This window comes from Sipha flava, unplaced genomic scaffold, assembly GCF_003268045.1.
Source record: "Sipha flava isolate LNK unplaced genomic scaffold, YSA_version1 3_pilon_pilon, whole genome shotgun sequence".
NCBI lineage: Eukaryota > Metazoa > Arthropoda > Insecta > Hemiptera > Aphididae > Sipha > Sipha flava.
Genome location: NW_020273108.1, coordinates 862,681 through 882,859, shown reverse-complemented (window position 1 = coordinate 882,859; position 20,179 = coordinate 862,681). Strand labels below are relative to the sequence as shown.

Sequence of the window (20,179 nt, the reverse complement as noted above, 5' to 3'; positions counted from 1 at the left end):
ATTTTCTGGATTTCCGTTTATTCAAATATTACATGGTGCGCACGCCAACAGTGGTAAGTTGTGTCGGCTGCGTCTCCATGGTGAAATCAACAATATGGAGGGAGGGGGAAATCGTACGTACCCATACAAATATTATAAATCACAAATTCTGTTAATGATACTGACTTTTTATTACACGGAAGACCCGAATATTTCATTTAAATATACTTTACCCGAAATGTAAATTGCCCCTATCGCAAGTGTTCTTATATTTTTGCATAGGGAAGGATATATTTGTAAATAAATAAACCCAACCACCGACGCCAAACATGTAATATTTTATATATTTTGTTCATTTGAATAGAGTATGTATATTATTTGAAATATAAAACTAGATTTATTGTGTGGAATTAAGTTCTGAAGTGATATAACAACGGAATCGGAATATTGGAATAGTGTAGCGGTTGACTATATGAATAGTTACAAATAGGTAAAAGACGTTTACGTTTCGTAAAAGAACGCATGTGAAGAAAACTGTTTAATTAAAAATCATAGCGTTAAAGGCATAATGAACAACAGGAAATCAGTCGAAATACGTATTATTTATTGATTTTTTTTTTTGTTGTTGTTTGAATGAATAGCAGTACGTACAGTTATAATTACTAAAAATACATAGTAAATTTAATTTAAAACTTTGCTCGACACATTCCACGAAGACAAAAAGAAAACACCTCATGGTTAAACAAATACATTTCTCGTTTAATTTGAAATTGAAAAAAAAAATATTTGAAATGCATGTAAATCATTTTGTTTTATATTATTTGAACGTTTTCGTTTCAAATAAAAAAAAAAAAATCTTGCGTCGTAAAAAAAAAAAAAATCAAATTAAAGGTCTTGGAATGAAGTTATAAACCTCCTCGTTAATGCACATCTGGTTAAGTTAGTAAAATGAAAAATTTTGTAGCATTACGTAATCAATGAACGTTACTTCAAACAGCGTTTGTGCTAATTATTGTTTACTTCTATTCAAGAACACTGATTAACGAAAATTCAAAATTAATTAGCTGACATAAAATTCCTCAAAAATTATGGGTTCCAAGATTTTAAATAATTATGTGAAAATACTCTTTATAAAATATTAATAATTATATTATTTCCAACTTTTTATAGGATTCAAAATTTCAATTTATAATCTAGTTTTAAGACAATGCATGCGAATTGCGAGTGGACACTGTAATTAAAATGCATAGACTTGATAAACATATAAATGCACTCAAGGCCATCATTTTGTCGGTGAAAGTTTTGAATAGTCTGAATAATTGATTAAATGTTTTGGTTTTATGTCAACATTAAAAAAATGTAAGTGCGATGAATTATATAATAGTATATTATGTTTGTTACACTTTTTATTTGGAGGTGATTAATATTTTAGTTACTTAAGTATTCATCATTGTTTTTAAGCAACAGTTTTGCAAAAGAAAATCAGTTCATCGAAATGTTATAAATACCTACTTTTTTTTTATACATTTTTGAATTTGAAAAATACTTTGTGTAAACTGATCCCCTTAATTTAATTTCAGAAATAAATATTCAGTTATGCCTTTGAAAGTGTTTATATAATTTCATATATCATTGTATCATTGTCAAATTACAGGCATTCAATTAGATTGACTGAACGATATAAAGTAATGAATGTCTGCTATAGTAATTTCCACAAAAAAAAAAAACATCTAAAATTTGGAAAAACCAAAATTTAAATTGTATACAAACAGTAAAAATACTAATGAAATAATTCATACCCATGAGATTTCTTTAACTAAACAACTAATATATCGTTCAATGGAAATTTGATGAAATATCTGGAATCATCAAAATTTAATTTTATAACGTTTATAAATTATTTTTGCAACTTTTCGGTAATTTTATTTATTTATGGCTGCAAAGAAAATGCTATATTTTATCGACATTTTTGGAAAAAAGTTAAGAAAACATGAAAAACAATGCATTATAATTTATGCGCACGGAAAATTTTACGGCACCTCAAAAATAAAACACATAACTGTTAATTTTTCCGTTACCTTCCTACTATCTCCCTCGTATGTAAATTCATTTACCGCGTTGTCTATTTTTCGTTTTTCATTTTTTTTTATACATACCTGTATACGAAGACGCGGTTTTATTGTACATTTCATTGTACGCATATGCAAGAAGGTTTATTTCAAAAAGTTAAAAAGTTATGTTTCGGAACATTTTAACGCTTTGAAACGTGATAAAAACGTAACCGTAAATAGTCATATCGTTTATAACTGATAAATCGTTATCGTCGTTTCTTATGTCCAGAAAATTATGACGGTCATTTAGGATAAAAAATTAAAATTTCATAGCGAGCACCGTTTAAGTTGCGCGATAAAACGATGAACGGGTCCGGAGAACATATTTTGAACTGTATACCGTTACAATCGGTTTGTTTCGATCGTTCGAATAAAACGCACCGGAATCGGTCGCATTTTCCTACTATACACGTTAGCTGGTCTTGCGTCGGAAGCGGATCTCGTCCAGTGCGCGCACATTTTTTCACGTAGACCCATCGCGTTTCCCTCGGGTGTTTCGCAGTCATTTCCAAAGGGGTTCGCTCGATCCACCCGCCACCTTCCTTGCACCCAGTGGCGTGCTTACAATTTTTCAGATCTGAGACAAACTATGCAATTTGACCACTCATCCTTTCACCATTAGGGCTTTCGCTATTTTTTTTTTCTTTTTTCATTAAAAACTATAAATATTATTAATTTTTAAGGTATAATACAAAACAGGCCACATTCTTAGTTAAAAAAAAAAAATATCGACTATTATATAAGATTATAAAAATTATTTTATTTAAATAATAAAGCTTTCTCTAGTCTAATGAGTTATGGTACACGTACTCCACACACGTTTTTCGTATACGATCAAACTAGTGCCTAGTTGCACACCTAATAAACCATCCACCCACCAGTATTTTCTCTGAGACAATTGCCTCAAAAAATAGTTGTTCAGCACGCCACTGCTTGCGCCAATCCCTTAACGTTCGTCTGGGGACATGAATTCCGACGAGCCGCACCCTCCAGACCGTGGGTTCTGCGATTCCTTATCGTGGCCGGCAGCGATTGTATTACCGGGTGCACCTGTTTACCGATAACCGTCAGTTCGGTATTCGCGCGTTCCGTGTGCGACATCATCGTTTCGTATCTTGGCACGTTGTTCGGCAGACGGCCGCGGTAATGTGGTAGTGGCGTACTGCACTTGGTTCTCAAACTTTTTCGTTCGTGGATTAAAAAAAAAAAAAAAAAAATCCACGAATACTCCCTTTCCGGGACTAGGACTGCATATTTTAAACCAAAAATCCGTAAAAAATTAAAATAATGTATCGATCAACTGCTTTTTATTTCGTTCGTTTCTTCATACCTAAAAATAAAAAGATCTTTGTTATTGTTATAAAACGGTAGTCTAAGAAAAATGAGACGTTGGTCTTGGTTAACGGTAACCCACTGACATGAGTGACAAGTGCATTATAATGTAATGCACTTGTCATTCATGCCAGAACATAATAAAAACATATTATGTTTTTATTATGTTCTAATAGTTTTTATTGAATAATCTGTGTTCTCTAAAGCCCATTCGTATTTTGAAGGATTTTTTATTTATTTTTATTTAATCAAAATACATATACGACTGGTTTTCACTCTTTATATTGTGTATTTTTCGTTAATTAATATTTTAACAACGGTAGCGATACAGACACGTGCTTGCTTGCATGTGGTATATTTTTAAAAATAAATTTTAACGACCGACCGCTGATACAATTATATTATTTACTGTTCGTGTTTTATACAAAACACCATGCAAACATCGTTATTCATGCAATCGAATTCGTTTTATGTTTGTGTTTATGTTTGCGTATGTGTGTAAGATTTTTTAAAACAATATCCCGATACCCGTAATCAGAAATCAAAGTCGACAATACATGAAAGAATAAAACGAGATTACTTTACGTTTTGGGTTCAAATGATTAAATACCAACCAATAAGTGCTGTAGGTTGCTGTCTTGTGTTGCAGAACGGAATGTAGTTTCATCAAAAGATTTTCGAACGACTAGAAAAAACATCTCTATGAAAACATGCGTCTTCTCTAGAATGTAAATTGTTTTATTAAATGTTACATTCGAATCAAATAATATAATCCAACGATTAATATAGTTTTATTTCTTTTTTCTTCGGCAGCAGTTCTACTGGTGATAATCGAAAACCAATATAGTTTGTTTTTATAGAAAATATATCTATACTTCATAGACAATTATAATATATATTACGTGAAATGCCGACGAATCTTACAATAAAAATTAACTATGCAAATATTATGTAAACCATTATACACCTAAAAATAAAATATTTGTTCATATGCGAGTAGATAAAAATGTTTTTTTCTTGTGAAACAGATAATAAAACTGCTGACAAATACGTTTTAGTGGAATTTTTCCGGTTTTTTTATACGGACCGAAAAGTCCAACAAGTAATAATCATTTAAACAAGTATTTGCTTTATTTCTCCGACGCGTCCTATATACATACCACATATATATGATAAAAAGTGGTTCGTTGGACCGAGAACTGACCGCATTGAAAATATAATCTAGTTTGATTATTGTAGTGCGATGGCTTCACGTAAAATCAAATAGTTTGATATCGTAACGTAATTATAACTACAGTATTTGTATTTTATTATTGGAAAATGCCTGCACGCGACTGTAGTTACGAGTACGTCATCGCAGGGGTCAGTGGGGACGAGAAGCAAACATTTTTCTAGTCGATTGAAAAAGCGAAATCGTCGCTGTACTGTCCGATGAACATGAAATGTATGATCTTCTTTTGCCTTCCTCGCCGTGATGAGTTTTTTAAGTCAGTAGACCCGCATACGCGTCGCGGTATTCTGTTCCTTCAGTATACCATGCAATAATAATAATATCCAAAGGCTTATATATACCGTTTCGAGATACATTGCATAATTTTAAAAACCATAAGAATTATTTCGTAATAAATGACGAAAACCAAGGTCGTTAAACATACACACTCGATTATTTTATTTCAATATACAATCATCGGAATCAAGGAATTTAAGAAATTACTTTCATAACGTTTTACAAAAATTGTGGCTGAGCATTGATTATAATTCGATTACAAATACTATTTTTGTCAACTGTATTAGATTTCTTTTTTCAACTTGTTATACATTTTCTTTCGTTATATATTACAGAAAAAAACCAAATTATTTACCATTGTCGATACATATATGTATTTCATTATTATAATGCAATTTTAATGACGAAAAGTGAGATTTTCGCATTCCATTAGAAAAAAAGTTTGTGGTGAAAATAAATGAAATTCTCTATAAATAAGATTACGTATACATTTGGGGACTGGGTTATATTATTATTATGAATGTTTGATGTAGAATAATTTGATTTATTTCGATTTTGGCAATTTTTTCGTCTCCTAATTTTTCTTTTTCGTTGTCATTTACACTTATTGGTGAGCTGAATATCCGGTACCTGGGGATTCGATGAATAATATATTGTACACATATTATTATGTTAATTGGAACTAATATTCCATAATATTATAAGGTTACAACTTAATAGAATAATGAAAAAAATAATTATTTATAAATGTGACCAGACGCAATAGACCTTGTCGTAACTTATATGGGGCTTTATAAGGATATATAAAAAAATAGTTTCGCCAACCTACTGGGTGAGACCATGAGGTCAGACCACAATAGGATTTTTAGAAAAATACCATGTTAGTCACTGAAGTTGTGGTATTTTTTTTATTTTTTTTTTTTTTGTTGAAATAGTTAAAATTGAAAATGGTATGTAGGTAATTGTTGAGTCATTGCGTTGCTTTAATACCTTTTGACACTTGATTACGTATTATGTGGGATGGTCTTTGAGGAGACCGTTGTCCATAACTTATAATATTATAGATTATTGAAAGGAATATAGTTGAAAATGTCGTGAGTCGTAAAAATTAACGACTAGGTATTGATAATCATTTCTACACGTAAATCCGATTTTCTTTCTAAACATTCCGACTCTAGCTTTTAGACGTGAACTAACTGATAATAATTTTATTTTTAATAGTTTAACTCATTGTTTCTCAACCTTTTTAGTGTCGCAACCCCCAAAATAGGTATAAAATATGGTCAATCACTTCGCGACCCCCCCATCTATATTAGGTAAAAATTTGATTTGAATTTATATTTCATAAATCAGCGTTTTATTATTTTTGACCTACGCGACCCCAATTCAAGGTATTCGCGACCCCCTTGGGGGTCACGACCCCCCTGATTGAGAAACGCTGGTTTAACTAATGATAACTAAAGTTTCTGATGTATTAAAATTGTATACCCTTAAATATTCTTAATTTTAGTATCGATGTTTAAAATACCAACACATTGCAAAATTTGAAAAACGTTTCTTTTCCATGTGTTATGGATTTGTTGAATAAACTGTCAATAAACATTAATTTTTTTCTATTCATTTTTATAAATGATTTTAAACTTATATCTAAATAACGATATGGAATACAGCGTATACAAAACTATTTTATATCTGTATTGTATTCCCATCAGTAATCAGTGCTTTTATGTATTTCTAACTAATGTTATTCTAATTTCGAAGTTTCTGATTTGCACTATTGGGCTTTTGCCCGTCTTATTAATTTGAATAAATTATCATAATTTCTATAATTATTTATGTTCGGAAAATAGGTGCGCGAAACACAATACTATTAAATGAGTGGATCATAATTTAAAACCCGATAAGACGTATACACTCAAAACAATGTTGTACGGTCGATGAGAAAACGATAATCATTCTGAACGATGTGTTTGTGCGTGCTTGTGTGCGTGTGGGTGTGCGCTCATAATATATTATTACATTGTACGTGTATGCATGTGTTATAACGTGTGTGGACACATGTAGATTAATGCACACGTCTATAAATCATAAAATTATAAAGCTGCGCGTCTCACCGGTGTCGGGTTTCACGTGATCTCCCATAGAAAGCCACGACCGATGGCCAATGTAAATTGTGTGACTTTTGTGTCGTATTAAAATATCGTATTAATATTATCAAACGCATAAAACGAAACTTTTATGGATTTATTTTTACGGTGTTTTTATTTTTATTTTTCACTTGTACAATTTATTATGATTTATTATTTTACTACTTATTTACGTGTACAACTAATAAAATGCAATGCTCAAGCGTGCGTGCATGTAGGTTAATTATTTAGTTTACACATACAATACGATGCAGATACATTGGACTTTATTTAATAATTTAAATAAACAAGTGACTTGACGACTCTTTCCGTATTTAATTTAATTTTGTCGCTCAGTGATCGGATTATACAATCTTTCCAGGATTATTATTTGGCGATGGAATGAAAAGTCTTGCAGTCAAATATTTATATTTATTATTATAATTAAACATATTTTTGTGTGTAGAATCATGCTAAATTTAATGTCAATTCAAGAAATTGTGTGCGAGGCGGAATCATTTGATAAAATCTGAGTATGCAACGATAAAGACAGTGATAGTGAGAGGGCTCACTTGGTCGTATTAATTTATTATCTCTCGAATAAGACTGACCGAATAGAAAAAAAAAAAAGAAAAACCATGTGTACAACCTATAAATGTGGCTCATTTATGAATATGTTACATCTATACCATCTTTTGGTATATAATTTTGTAATATTTTATAGATACGCCATCAAATTGTTTAAAATGATAGCGGATACTTGAGCGCAGCCATCACACTTTACAATAATCATTTGCATTCAACTTTTTTATCATCAGTGATATAACTATATAAATATTATATGTATATATATATATATATATATATATATATATATATATAATTTGAAACACCCTTCAATATTTACCTTTCATATTATTTTTTTTAATTTATAAATTAATTTGTATAATCTGTAAATATATATATTTTTTCAATGAGCATAACTGATTTGAGAGTAGTGGTTGGATTGCATTCTTGATTGAAGGATCCATTCAGTGATTCAGCTTTATTACAAAGGACAATTCTTAATATTTAAATGGTTCTGGTACCATTTGCGTTTCAAACGTCTTTTGAGATCACCTGGGATGTGGGTTTTACATTCTAATCTTGAAAACTCGTTTTAATTAATTTGAATGCAAACGATTATTGTGACGTCTAGTGACTGCGTCTATATATGCCCTATCAATTTTAACAATAGAATAATATGCCTTTATAAATTATAAAATCAACAATATTATAAACAGTATAAAACGGTATTATTCTTCTTTAAAAGCCTACAACAACAACAATGTTTAGTATCAATCGTTCGAAAAACAATTATCCCGTGGTTAAAAATTATTGTTTAAGATAATTTAATAAATAATTATGTAGCTGAAGTACTTCTAATGATATTATTTTTTATCTTAAGTATATTATTCTAATTGTAACAAATTGGTAAAAAAAAAAAAAAATAATAATGTTAAAGAACAAAAAATAAAAAAATATCCGTAATATTATAATTATTTAATAAGTAGGGGTGTGGAATTATGTTGCTTAAAAACTTCAAAATGTGTAGGTATATATGCTCTTTAAATTGTAATATATAAAATGAGATACTTTAATTATAATATTTTTACGAAAAAAAAAAAATTAAAAAATTACCATTTTTGCAAGTTAATAAAAACATTAAAAATTTAATGCTTTCGACTTCTTCTTCATTTCTTTCACCAACATATTAAAATCATAAAAATGTATTACCGATAAGTGTATTACTATTTTCCTGCATGTGTTACTGCATTACCTGCCAGATTGTAAATTACCTAACTCATAGTATTAATACGATTATTGTGTTATACAGGTACACATTACGAAAATGTTCTGTATAAAAATAATGTTTATACAACTCGTTAGGTATATGATATATGTTATATCATTAAATAAAATATCAAAATGTTACCATTGTACATCTTATATGCTCTTAATTTGTCTAATATACTCAAAGATGTATTTATATGTAATAACGACAAAATATGCAAACATAAATAAAATAAAATTTTAAATTCAATCTCCTTGTTTTAAAACATATCTACACATCACTCACATTGTTCTGAAATATATCTAGACAGATATATATATATAGTCTTCAAACTTAATAACAAGTTATATATTTGTTTGTTAGATTTTCCTTTGTTTTCATCCAGTGACGTATACATAACTTTTATATGGGGGAGGGGGATCATTTGTAAACAAATCATTATTTTTATTTTATCATTATTTTTTTTTATGTTTTTAATGCCCTCACACAAAGAAAATTATTTTATAACTCTTAAAAAAAGACATAGGTGGAGATCTGCCCCCATATTCCACTATGCATATACCACTGCCGTCATCTTATTCGGGTCGCCGAGCGTTTTTACACACAGGGTTCGCACTGTATAGTAGTCCTTGCGATGATAATTTGACGTCCGTCTCACTTCAAGTATATTCATGAGATATTTATTGGAGAAATGTCCCTTGAAATGTCGGTCAATGCAATAGTTCGACGACTTTAAAACTACAATATTTTAATGAACATACTTGTCTCTATTCGACATTATATTATATTGCGCTCCGTACCGAATTACAATATCCGCATACACAGCATGGACCATCCAAGTCATTAATATGAATACTTTTTGACTTACGAAAATTTCTACGAAATTTAATATATTATCATTAAATATGTAGATTAGTCGACTATAAGTCGTTTTAGTAGTTTTTATTTTATTTTATATTACATCGATTTCGTATTCGTTGACGAATTTTAGTGTTGCAATCCCGCGCGTTTTTACACCGTCAAAAGAATATTAAATTAGAGTAAGTCCCTAGTTCGATCATTCATTAAGTTTATAAAATCTCCATAATAGTAAATCTTTATTGATCATAAAACAAAAAACAAACGAAAATAAGCATTTAGCATTCAAGTAACTAATTTAAAACTTATTAACATTTTATAGCAAAAAGTTGATTTTAAATTTAAATATAAAAGCGAAGTTTCAACTTGAAATAAAAAAAAAAAATATATATACTTTTTTACATTAAAAACAGTCCTTCTTTTCGCGTTGAATGAGCTGCAGATTTTGGAAATAATTTGTTTTTCAATTTTGGTTAAAGTTGGTTATGAAATATACACCAACACACATCATAAAATTAATCATTAAAGCACATTATTGATTTAGTAACTCATTTAGAAGCAACATTTCTAAGGAATATTCTTTTCAAATTGATGTGTATCAAAAACTATTGAATTGATTTTTTTTATATATGATTTTTAAAAAGTGATTCGCGTTAGGTATACTAAAAAAAAATATATTAAAACCTAACCTTCCATTTTTATTTTATAAATATAATTATCTAATTTTTGTAAATACATTTTTTTTCTCGACGTATTGATATTTGTATCAATTTTTACTTTTTATAAGTTTAAGTAAAAAATTAGAGTTACACGAATAAAATATCATTGAGTAGGTACCAACTTAATAAAACAATTTCATTTTGAGATATTTAAATAAGTATGTGTATTATTATGTTACGCGAGCAAGTAAATTACAATGCTAAATTCATTAATATTGCTTTATATTAAGTCGGGTAGAAAGATCTCTTATAAGGTTTAGCAGCCTAAATGAAGATTCCGCAGTATGAATTTTTTAAAAAAAAAACGTGTTCAGTGCACATCTTATTGTTTAAAGGAATTGAATTAGAGATTAATTGATTTATGAAATCAGTATTACAGTTCAGTTTTACGTTTATTGTAAGTACATTATATACTACTAAGTTAAAATATTTAAACAAACGTTAAAAAAATCTGATACCGTTTTAATTATTTAAAATTGAATTCAAAGCCAGACATCCATTGTCGATTGTGTTTCAAGTTGTATGGTAGACTTTATAAATGTCCTACAGTTTCATTAGTCAGTTTCAATACTTAAAACTACTTGCAACATTTTTTTTATCAATATTAACGGTTATTTTTCAATACGGCGCAAAATATAGGCAAAATAAGTACACCAATGTGTAGAGAACATTCACTGTCTTCGTGTTCAATATTTGGAAATGGGTTGTTTTTTTAATGCTTTTGATTGTTATTGACGGATAACATATTCATCCATTTTAAGGACAATTGCTCTCGGCTTTCGAATCTTCTAACTTGATGATACATAAAATCGTGTTCTACCTCAATTAATTATAGTGTTAGTTGCAGAAACATAATTTTTCGCTGATTTATTTAAAATTTCTAAATGAAAAATGCAGTTAACACTAATTCATTTTTATTTAAAAAAAAAAAAAATCAAAAAAATCACTAGAACAATTCAGTGAATAATAGTGTTTTCTGAGGTGGAATTAAGGTTATCGATTAAAAATAATTTTTTTTTTCGTTGTTTATTAACATCATGGTATTGTGTTTTTATGTAAATTTCAACCATTTATTTGAACCGACGCTTATTACAAACAAATAGTTGAAAAAAAAACGTTTATGAAAATCAATGCAATAATATGTAAATTTAAATTTTAAAATTTAAACGCTGTGATTTCTTCTTAGTCATTGATTGGTTTTTATTATTGTATAACACCTAACTTATTACATATCATTATAGTTTTAGTTTTCTCATTGTACAACAGGTAATAGGGTAAATTGCACTTAAACTGTAATATTTTAATTATAAACTGCATTATGGCTCTGTCAAAATTGTTATAATTCGATATTTTCCTATTGTTAAGCAAAAAATAATACTATACTTTTAATTATTGCAGTCGTAAAAATGATGAATAATATTTTTTCAACTTACCGAGTACAAATTTATTCCGATGAAAATATTAATTTTTTTAGTCAAAAAATAAAAACTTGCCAAAAAACATTACATGGATTGAGTTAAAATATCATGAATATTAAGATAACCGTTTTATGCTTTCAATATATAAACTGGACATAATAGTAGAATTATACAATTGTTACCTTAATAGTACAAGGTTTCGCGAGTAAAAGAAAATTGTGTATGCCCTTAATTGTGTAACTAACAATATTGTACATAATATTTATTATATACAAGATATATTATATACTAATTATATTCGTTTTGTGTTTTTATAATCACCCACAAATAACAATAGATAAAAATATAAAGCATTGTTATAGATAATAATTTATCCAACTAAAATATTTTTGAGTAAAAATAACTATTATATGCAACATCAAAGCTAATTATTTTGATTATTGTAAGTTATGATTTCAAAAAAAAATAATAGTTATTTTAAATTATTATCGGTTGAAAAAGCTTTACTCTAATAATAATATATTATTACAAATCCAAATGATTAGAATTTAATTTTATAAAAATGATTGCAACTGCATCACGAATGAATATTATTTCTGAAGCGTTCATCACAAAAATTTTATAAGATATATTTTAAATATATTTTAACTATTTGATAGGCTATTTACCATGTGTAATGTTTTATTATTAAGTAATCCCTTTCTATGTAACTAATCAAATGATGATAAATAATGATTTTCGTTTATATATATATATTTTTTTTTAAATTTGAACCAAATATTTTTGTGTTTGTTAATTTTGTAATATTTTATAATATTTATTTGTCTGTTCATATTTCTCCAAGGTGATTCAATCGTCTGTCGTGTAAATATATTATATTACAATACTGATTAATGTTTTGAATTATTTAACATAATTACAGTTAAAATGCAATATTTTGTCATAAACAACAAATAATTGTTCTTTAGGAAATGCACGAGTAGCTTATTTGATTATGATACTATGCGAATGTCAAAACTGGGTTATCAATACATAAATTATAATCTAATAAGACTTAGGTGAAATAAACAGTAAATTCAAAACACGTATAAGGTTATTATAAAGTTTATTTGTTTCTTACAGTGATACGTAATGTCATACCCATGTGATATGTCATTTCGCTCCATCGCTCCAAATTGGATTGCTGAGATAAATGAATTACGTTATAAGTTTATGTGTTCTATGATTACCTTTTGTTACGCTAGTTATATGTTAGGATTTGAAAAACAAGTTCGTTTCACATTTAATTAACGACAAAAAGCAAGGTTTAATTATCCTAAGATACTAAAGACATGTTTTAAATAAAAATAAATTGAAAAATAAAAGATCGATACATATTTTTCTTCTTATTATGTTTTAATTGCTCGTTTTTTTTTCCAGAGATTTTTATAATTTTTTGTAAAATATAAGGTTTCATATGATAGAGTTCATTACTTTTTAAAGCCGTCAAAGTGTTTTAATATTTAAATGTAAAAAATATCATTAATTCGTACTATTTCTTTTTTCCGTAATTAATTCTTAAATTTCAATCGCTAAGTATGATATAGGAATTGGTTTGAGTTTTCATTGATTAACTTGGAATAATATTTCCTTTTTCGAACATATAATACTGCACGTTTTAATTATTTCCTATCTGTAATTATAGTTTTGGCGCCGTCCTTATCTTTTGTTATACCCAGGTAGTTACGCGAGCTGGCCGCTTTTTCTTTTGTCTGAGCTTTTGAGTTATATCCGTATATGATAATGCGACCAGTCCAACTTTTCCAACTCGAGCAATTTATCAATACATATTTGCATTTAAAACTTGAACTCGTTTCTTTCGTTGTGATTTCTGGCATAACGTTACTTTTTGCTCTATTTGTTTTCTTTTCGTCTTTTATTTTTTTATTTATTCCGCGGATAATTGATTTCCACGCATTATTTATTTTCCGTCCTTAACGAATGTCATACAAAGTTTTAGGGGCATTTTCTCGATTTCTATAGCTTCTTTTACTATCCATTGTTTGCCATAATTTACTTTTTTATTTAATATTTTTGTATTGCTTTGTTTTATTATTTTATTTTCCGATTTGCTTACAAAATTCGTATTCAATTACGTATTTTAAGATAATACAATTACAAAAATTCGATATGTCGGAATCGCTCATCAGCGTGATAAATATAAATTAATATATAATTATAATTAATATTAATATATTATTAATTATTTTATAATTAAATAGATTATAATATAATATAAATTATGCGCAATTATAGTTAAACATGTAAATTGTTAACATATTATCGATTGGTTGATTATGGTATTGAATTGAAATTGCTAATGAACCGACAAATAACCAATACAGACCACATTTATCCAAAAAATTGTTAACGGGTGCATAATTTTATGCGTACATTGCTGTACATTTTTGGATTTCTGATTGATATTGTTTTTGTTTAATTCTAATCAGAAATGCGCACGATTCGGTTAGTACGGAAAAAGCGTGCAGGAGTACAAGTAATCGATTTTTAATTTTCGCGTACGATTATCACACCGATGGAATTTATATTTTTCGTCCGATACCAAACTTGTTCTAATTAGGTTCGCGAGAGGATTGGCGTGTAGAAGTGCGTAAGCGAACGTTCGTCAATCACAGTCGATGACGAATGAAAAAAAATAAAAAAATAAAAAAAATAAATCCATCGGAAAAATGTTTTAATATGTTTAATATTGTTTATCGATCGGCGTGTGCAATAATATTAATGATGGACAAACGTAAATATAAAATACAACGTTTTCGTACAGTGACGTTATCGAACAAATATTTGTTATAATAATACCAAATATTTCGATGTCCGTCGATTTGAGGGTTAGGCTGTTAATCAATGTTGTACGTCCCTCATTTTCGCCTCTGTCGGCGAATGTCGATCGAAATTCAAAAAAAAAAAAAAAACTAAGAATCAAAGTATTGATATTTATCAATTTTATCCCGGATTTGATTAATTTTTTTTTATGAAAAACGTATTTATTGTAGTATTACGACCAATGTTTCACATGAACTTGACACAATATCTCGATGCATCTCGATGTTCCCGCACAATTATCACAGACCGAGTTGCATTTAATATATTGACATAATGTTATATTTTAATTTTTAGGTAGACCGAAATCTCAAAGTCACAACCGAGGTCGAAAAGTCGGAGTTCACAATTGAAACGATTAAGTATGTATTATGTCTTCATTTTTTTTATCGTTATTTACGTAGAAATCGTAGTATGTTTATATTAATTATAAAATCTGTTGTTGATTAAGATAAATAATATAATTTTTGTTAACAATGTATATATATATATATATATTATTCTCGATAAAAATATTCGGATTGAAGAGGAATATATCTAGTTAAAAACTGGAAAACAAGCGTTTTTTCAGTTATCAAACAATTCTTTATAGTTTAGCATCATATTAAATCGATTTGTTTAATAAAGGATTTTATGTAGATGGGAATCACATTTGATTGAAAAATAGTTATTTTGGTCTAAGCCAACAAATTTTATAATAATTATTATTTTTTTTATTAGTTCCAATGTGTCATATTTATATTAGAGTGTTTCCTGTCGATACTGCTAGGGTTAAAAAGTTTAATATTTGTGCAATTACTGAGTCGTTTCACAACTCACGACAGTTATTACAACATGTTCAAAATTAAAATTAAAAGAGCACTATGATATTTCCGAATAAATACACACACAAACACGCATATATATGTAAATATTATATACGTTTGGATTTTAGAATAAAATTAGAATAAGTTATCGGGTTTACAACGAAGTGTTTTTATTTTCGAGAAATGTTTATTGGATAAGTTAAAGTAATCCTAAAGTTTGGTATAACTATTGATCGAATTCCGCCATACAGATGGTACTTTCTAACAGGTTATTTTTGCAGATATTCTAATTTTCTTTCAAATAATAGATACCACATAATATGATATCACATGCATGCGTACACCAAAATCGTCAGTAATCTACTTTGGGGAAATGATGTCGACAAATAATACTTGTGTATAATATTCGTTATATATTCATGCATTGAGGTCTTAGCATACAATAATCAATCTTTGTATGCGACTTATGGACTCAGACCGTAAGCGGAAATTCTAGTTTTTACGATACCCAATGGTATAGTTTCACCGATTTTTGCTTGAAAAATGACTGCGGTAGGAACTCCTGATACAAGTATGAATTATTATTAACGGGGAATCACGAATACGTAGATGGTTGGTTTTTATTACAAATAATAAATATATTATTTGTTTACTAAGTATACCATACGCTACGCACGATTTTTGGACTCGTGTATCGGGGTGTCTAATAATAAGTGTCTGTTTACGGCCAAGATAATTATTATTATTCTTGAACCGTAATTGAACCATGGCGTATCGACGTTTCAGCGGTTGAAAAATTCCAAAGAGTCCTTATTGTATCTGGTATGTAGTTTCATAGCCATGCCATCAGTATTGTCGATAACCACGCCACTGGGTGACGTGTGAAAAAGTTAATCATTTTTTTTAGAAGATTTTCACTTATCAATATTTCTAGATCTCGACTTTTTGCTGTGACCAGTTCAGCAGCTACACTAATTTGGGCCCGAGTATAAATGATATGAATCGGGCCCTCCCCCCGTGTTCAAAATCCACTGTTAAACCGTATCTTTAACCAATTGTATACAAACTATTTTGAATTTCTATTATACAGACCGTAAATGAAACGTTGACAGTGCTGGATTATCCATGGGCGGAGGAGGCGCCCACCTTAGGGCCTCACTCATTTAAAGGGCCCCGTGAAAAAGAAATACTATATATTTTTTTCTATTTAATAATATCTGTATTCTATTTACGAATTTACCGAATAAAAAATCATTATAAAATATAATATATATTAATTTGTAAGTGTTATATGCAGTAATAATAATTAAATTATTTCGAAAAAATAGAAATAATGTAATTATTAATTAATTTTTCTTGCAAGTATAAAAATTTAACAAACATGATTTTATTTACTAATAATAGTCGGTTATTTTTAATTATTGGATAGTAATGTTAATGATGTACGTAAAAAATAATTTTGTCGGACCCAAAATTTTAATTGCACAGGAGCCCACAAATGTTTAATCCGGAACTGAACGTTGATGTACGATAATGTGTAGGAAACCAAATAAATCAATTAATGTTCAATTTCCATTAACAATTATTATTACAAATTGGTTTTATTTTCTTGTTTTCTACATATTTTTCAAATATTATCGTTGAGCCTTATTATAGGCGTGGACCATGGGCCCGTATATTTGATATACGCAACACACCCGGTTATTGTGGCACTGGGGTTATGACAAACCCATACACGCACACACAACTATATCAAAATGAAAACAGAAACCCAATTTTTTTTATTACAACAATAAGAAAGAAAAAGGGCAAATTCAAACGATTTACTTGAGTTCAACACGTCACACACTGGGGAAAAAGATAAAATGTATATACATAAATTAAAAAAAAAAGAATTTTTATTAGTCTAAATTTATATTTTTTCCATATTGTAATAAACCAAAAATAAAGGAAATTAAGGTGATAATGAAAGAGGGGATGTAGATCTTGGAGATGGGGACCCATTTGTGAATGGCGACTTTGCAGTTTTCTTATAATTAATCAATTACCTTGTAATAATACATAAAACCTAGATGAGTTGGCTTAACCTATCGAGACACGTAGAGTGTCAGCTGCAGTTTGGCCTATAGCAACAGCCACTTGACGTACACGGAGGACAATATATTATTACGAAATATATTTTATTTGTGGTCGTGAGGTTAATTCTGAGATACAGAAATAAACGGAAGTTTATAGGGTTCATAGAGGAGTTTTAATAGGGGAGAAATAATATTTGTTAATTTGTTAATTGATTTATATATGTGTTATTCCACTTACCTTTTCCTTCGAGTGTAAGCTTGGGTTTGATTTGTTGAAGTCTTCACGCTGAGAGTTCACCGGATGGGACACCAGTGGATTGGAAAATGTCTTTTACTCGAGAGATTAAGTTTTTTAAGCTTTTTTAAGTGTTTACTTTTAAATTTAGTATAGAAACTATTTTTTTTTTTAAAATCCGTTAAAAAAGTTGATTCAAGTACTCAAACAACTAAATTAACCAATCATTTGATTATATTTTCAAAATTAAACATGATATTATCTCATATTTATCTGGATAAAAATTTACTAATTTTTATCTTTATCAACATAAAATTTAATATAACTATTTTTAGCTATATCTTGATAAAAATAAGTATTGTTATATTTATCTATATTTGATGATGATTATAATGCTAAAATGTTTAGATTATATTAACACACATTGTTTGTTTAACGGTTAATAATATACATATATTTTATATTTATCTGTTGAGCGAAAAATTTATATCTCTGATTGTATTATAATCATGATTTTTATGAAACGTTTAACGAAATACTTATATTATTTAAACTCCATAACATTTATTTGAGATTTATTTAGTCTTCATAATTATGCTCCGTGTGCGCTGTATGTGTATGTGTGATCTAAAATTAGGATACTTTGTTTTATGAAAATAAATAAGATAATTCTCTTCGGGATAGGATAAAATGTTGCATTCCAAGAAAACAATTTGTGTATTAAGAAAACAATAATAATAATATTTGATTGGCGGTATTATTCTACGTAATTTTATATCGTGTATGGAACATGTAGTTCTTTCGAAATTGAATTTGCTACAGAGCGGTGTTTATATTTCGCATATTTTTCGAATACGAGTATTTCATAATTAAATATATTACGTTTATTGTTACATTACGCACACATACACGTTTGTATACATGTATTGTAATTGTAATATTGCGCTTAGTTGTTGGTATTATTTTAGCACGCGAGTAACACCAAGTTTGTGGATGGAGAACCATCAATATAGCGAGTTGCAATTTCATGTTAATATGATTATTATGGAACGGTTATGAGCAGATGAAAATTATGGAAAAATAACGATTATGTTTTACGGATATTTTCGTCGAATTTAGCAAGTTGTTAAAATTAAATCTTGAAATGCAGTACCTGTATTTGTACTAGTAAAACTTGGTCATACGAATCATTGTGTATGGTTTTCTGAGCAGAAGGCGAGAAATTAAATTACTTTATTAATGAGTCTCACTATATAATAATGAAAGATCTGTGATGAATAGGTATATTTTTATATATCTTTACGTATACGAATGTTGTTTGAGTTGTTCAGATGAAATTATGTGACTTTATTCGTAAATTTCTACGCAACAACTCATTTAAATGGATTACGCATGTTTAAAAATTAAAAAGAAAACTGTCACACTTTAAGTAATTACATTTAAAAAACAAAAAAAAAAAAACAAAAAATCTATCTCGTGCATTATACTTTTTATTTCTTCTCGACATTTAAAACCGTTTTAATGTGATTATTCGGATGTAATTTTTCAAATGAAAATAATTGTCTTACAAAACGTCTTACGTTCATTGAATTTTACATTAAAAAAAGTGAATTCAAGTGTATTTTGTTCTTATTGGTTTACCAATAAATTTTTTAACGATATCCTTTATATGTGATATTAATTAATTTTCTGATACTCGTGGAAAGTTTAAACAAATTTATTATTTAAATTCACAAAACAAATCGGAAGACGGTTGATCATTCGTGATAATTTATTAATTATTTGATTTGTTGCATGTGTATATATTTGCTCGGTGATGCTAGTTTATGCACTGTACACATTTTTTTATCTAGAAACTGGCAATTCGTTTGTAAACAACGTAAAAGGTGAAAACCAATTAATACAAATGTTGACCTGAAAAATGACAACTCATTTTACGTACTACCATTAAATCTCATTCTTGTTGTAACTTGCAGTGCCTTATGATGATACGATTAATCTTAAACATTTCGATAAGATACTCGTGATCCCAAAAGTTTTTTATTAACTGGCTACGTTTTATGTTCCGGCTACGTTTTGTGTTATTATATTACTTTAGTTGAACGTGTAATGCTACCGAGATACGAGTTGCCAGTGTTTTAGTCATTTAATTTCGTGTAGTTTTATATTATATAATTCAAATATCAATTGTTTTTGAAATGCGTAGTGGAAAACGTTTTAATATTGAATACTATAAGTATAGTGAGTATAAGGATTTCTATGTTCTTAAAATCAGGTGATTTGTTGTTTAGATGTA

The 20,179-nt window shown here is 28.4% G+C and overlaps 1 protein-coding gene across 1 annotated transcript in view; it reads left to right on the top strand.

The window, feature by feature from the left end:
* The window catches only part of LOC112688762 (Down syndrome cell adhesion molecule-like protein Dscam2), a 366,044-nt gene that overhangs the window by 7,437 nt on the left and 338,428 nt on the right, over positions 1-20,179 (top strand). Inside the window, exon 2 of the mRNA XM_025562113.1 lies at positions 15,062-15,126. The gene's annotated coding sequence lies outside the window, so the exon portion shown is untranslated. The remainder of the gene's footprint in view (positions 1-15,061; positions 15,127-20,179) is intronic.